Genomic DNA, 4,203 nt, shown 5'->3' with positions numbered 1-4,203 from the left:
GGGGACACACTACACTTGGTTGTATGGTCCTGATTACCTCCCATTATTTCCCTTTTCTTGGAATGAGGAAATCCATCAAAAGCATGTCGATTCCTTCGGTTTCTCTTACGACCAACTGGATGACCAAGAGAAAATCCATGTTTTATGCTCGTCCAAGGCGACTAGGTCTTTAAGGAGGCAGTCGGTAGGTATCCAGTTATGTGTATCTTGGTTTTTGTTTATAACATCTGTTTAATTTGTCATTGTTTATTTCTTTAAGCAGCGGCTATAGGGGATGACGCTGATTGAATCATGCTCTTGAAACGAGCTGCTTTGAAAAGAAGGGACACAGAGGCTAGCAAGCGGCCCAAGCAGAGCTTATCAACCCGACCCGAGGCTCCACCATCCACTCCCCGAAGGGAAGGCGACCAAGTCGGAGGTTTGGAGGAAGCTCCTCTAGACCCACATGTTCCTATCACCGTCATATCCCCCGAGTCATCTCCTCGTCAGTCGACACACCTTTTGAAGTGGAGGATGCCCGCCTAGAGAGACAGTGACCGAGTAAATCCTCGAGCAAGGGTAAGTTGGCTCTTCACCGCCTCAAATCTACTTACAACATTCCCAAAGCTGTTGAGGATGCCCGGTAGAGTGGAAGAGATCAAGAGTCTTGGTTGGAATATCGTTTAGACCCACCAGGGGAGTTACCTAAAAAGGTTCTTTGACAATCAAGTGAGTAGAGTGTTTTAGACAGAGAAAATGAATAAATAAGAGAGAAGTTAGAGCAATAGTCATACGTGTAGCGATAAATGGGGGAATGACAAATAATTATACTCCCTATATAGGGTTCTCTATTATAGAGTTTGGGAATTGCTGATGTGGTGTCCGACAATTGGACAATGCATAACGGGTATAGTGGGGGTTCGTTGGGCCATCCTTACTTAACTTGCAGGTATGCATTTGTCGAGTTGTTGGGGGCAAATAGAATATGCATATGGCGTGGCCGGCGGAACGTCAGTTAGCTTTAAAGGCGAGCCAACGACACATTAATGACGAAGTTAGAGATGCATTAAATGATGGATCAAAGGCATTAATATCGTTTTAGGAGCATTAATGTCGTGTCATAAACATTTATAGTACCTGCCACAAGTGGGCTCATCTGAGGCGGGTGAGCATCTGATGGTGGGTGTTGAACTAGATGCTCTAGCCGGATTCGAAGCAGCCCATATGTATCCGGGGTAGAACAGTACTGGTAGCCAATTCTATTATGACATATATTAATATTTAATCTCACCGTCATTTAGACTTCACAGTGTTAAATCTATCTATTTGAATATGTATTATCTTCTCATTTCTCTCACTATAATTCACTCTCTTCTATTCCCCTGCTGTAAACTTTTTCCTTCTTATCTATGTTCTTCCTTGCTAGTTTTTCTTCCTCATATGTGTCTCCAGACTTAATTATTTTGGGATTCAATAGCGATGTTATAACTCGTATTGCATTTTTCTCCTCGCTTCGAGCCGAGAATCAGTTGCGGTCTCTTGTATTTTTTCTGCTATCTATCAAAGTGGGAAGAGGATAATTAGTCAATATTGACTCTTCATCTATTAATCTCACTTCTATTAAATTCAAACAAATTTCTAAATTGTAATCCAACCAAGTTACCAACTTTTAAATCAGGGCTACATAGTCTTGATTTCCCTATTGCACCTAGGGATACGTAGGAGGAAAATGAACTTTTGTTAGACACAAAAATAAATAACAAAATTTTGGTTTTAAGTAATTTAATTTAAATAAATCAATGGTATTTAATTCATGCAATTAGTTAGGGTATCGTTTAATTACGGACACACGAGGAGATAATATCTTCCTCGATACGTAATCGACTCTCGAACTCCAATTCTCATATAATAGACAAATTTATCTTAATTTAGGCTCAATTTGAGATTTTCACATTTTAACAACAAAAGACGTGGTAACGACTCCTAGGAGGTCGCGTAGTCAAAAATCGGCGTGCGATGGATGACGACTCCATTGGGGACATTTTTTTAGATAGTCAAGCACAATACCACTTTTTGCATGTTTTTAAATACCTTTATTCATTCTCTTTTTACACAAACATTTGTTTGCATCTTTACTTACTTATTTGTTTGTTTATTTTTTTTTCTGAGTGAGTTAATTATTTTGAATGTACTCACATATTTCATGTACAACTTTTGGGATAGATTTATTTTAAAGTCTGTGTGCTTCCTCACACACTCACTTGATACACTTGAGTTGCGCAGGCATATGCTCTACACCCGAGTGTTATAGATTAAGATTGAGATAAGAGGACATCTGCTTTGCCAATAAGTGGTCTTGTGGCACATCAGGTATTGGCGTGATGGACCATCCAGATTATTCTCATATATTGTGAGTTATCCACTTGGGGAGCTAGTTTCTTCTCCTAATCAACCCATGATATATGGTTTCCTTTCTTTTTAAGATTGAATGCAATTTAGTGATCTTTAGAAATCTAGAGTTTTATTGAGTCCACTTTAAACAAGACCTAGCACTCCATAATAAGATTGTGATTTTTAGAATTTCCAAAACCAAAACAAATCCTCTAAACCAAAGAAACAAAACATTGATGTTTTTTTTCATTATATGTAGGAAACAAAACATTGATGTTTTTTTTCATTATATGTAGGATTGTGTGATTAATGTCACAGGGTGGAATAATTCTCTTATAAGTTTCATTACTACCTAAAGTAGAAGTTCAGAGGATGACCCAAGTGGTTTTATATTTAAAGAAGGTTCTATTGTTGGGAATGATAATTATGAACACCCAATTTTATTCGGCCTAAAGTAACTTTTCAAAAAATATAAAATAAATTAAAAGATAGACATATTCAAAAAAATATAAATTAACATGGGTAAATAATGCTTAATGAGTAATCATTAGTTCACTACAATAAAACTTCCTTTTAGCCACGGTCGAAACCGTGGCTAATGTGCAAAAAAATCGTAGCTAAATTGAGTGGCCACAATTGTTGTTGTTGTGGCAAGAAGTGGCGTTGCTAAAATATAGCCACGGTCATTATGTCAATTCGCTACACTACTGGAAAGTGTGGTAACATTTATCTAGCCACGGTCTATACAATTCAACTACGGTGAAAACCGTGGCTAACGTGATAATTTTGTCACTAGTTATTTATTTTGCTAGAATCGAACCGTGGCTAATTAAATTTATTTAAAATTAATTTCATACATACTCCTCTCATGATCCCAATGTATCATTGACTAACAATCTTTATTTTTAATAATATAATGGCAAATTTACAATAAAATTAAATATTTGCTAGCTAATAATAATGGTAGTAAAAGTGTTATAGCATTAGAAAAGCGAATCTTATACAATTAAGAAATGTTTAACATTCAACAATCCTTATAAAAAAACAAAAAACAATATTAAGATCATACAAGTTCATGAATATCTAAGAAACTATAATAACTAAGATGGTAGAACATCACAGGCGAAAGTGGTTAACTCACTACCAAATATTTCGACTAGAAATTTTTAAGAGTAGCCAATCGATTCTGAGTATGTGCAAGTTGCTCCTTGGTCTCTTCATATCTTGATAGCTTTACTTCCAAAGTTTGTACATACTTCTTTAAGTCTTCAACATTTTGTTGACTAGAGCCACTAAAATCTACAAAACCAGTAAATTGTCTACACGTTCGAAAAACACTGGATGGACAAATACCAGTGCCCAAATCATGCACTCGACCTGAATGTTCAGCTCCATATGCTTTTCCAATTGCATCATTAGGATGAGCAAATACCTTCGATGAAACACATGAAGTAGTGACATTTTCTTGATCTTGAGGTAAATGCTCTGATATTTTATCCTATTAAGTAACAAGAAATTAATAATTTATATAAAGGCAAATTGCAAAATGATATTATATATTTGCTTACCTAACTAACTGCATACCATTATCCATTTCATAGCTCATCACTTTCTCAAATTGTTAAAGCACAAAACAGAGAAAATGGCTAGAGGGGCCGAATATGAGAAGCACATGGATAGCTTTAAAAACTCAATAAGTTCTTACCTTGATAATCATCCCACACCTGCACACGTCCAAGAACACACATTAAGATATATAAATGACATTTTCAAACAGAGCAAACCTTAATATGCTCCTTCAAATATTTTGAAAACTTAAAAAGAATAACAACA

The 4,203-nt window shown here is 36.0% G+C and overlaps 1 long non-coding RNA gene across 2 annotated transcripts in view; it reads right to left on the bottom strand.

The window, feature by feature from the left end:
• Positions 1 to 3,416: 3,416 nt before the first annotated feature.
• LOC109341372 overlaps positions 3,417 to 4,203 on the bottom strand; it is a 3,101-nt gene continuing 2,314 nt past the window's right edge. Inside the window, exons 9-10 of one of the 2 annotated variants that reach the window (XR_002106943.1) lie at positions 3,939 to 4,094; positions 3,417 to 3,868 (exon numbers count right to left, since the gene is read on the bottom strand). This is a non-coding gene — a long non-coding RNA (uncharacterized LOC109341372). The remainder of the gene's footprint in view (positions 3,869 to 3,938; positions 4,095 to 4,203) is intronic. The other variant, XR_002106944.1, reaches the window with a different exon arrangement.

Source organism: Lupinus angustifolius, unplaced genomic scaffold (assembly GCF_001865875.1).
Source record: "Lupinus angustifolius cultivar Tanjil unplaced genomic scaffold, LupAngTanjil_v1.0 Scaffold_446, whole genome shotgun sequence".
Taxonomy (NCBI): domain Eukaryota; kingdom Viridiplantae; phylum Streptophyta; class Magnoliopsida; order Fabales; family Fabaceae; genus Lupinus; species Lupinus angustifolius.
The sequence above is the reverse complement of the archived record's forward strand: the minus strand, read 5'-3'. Positions and strand labels throughout refer to the sequence as shown.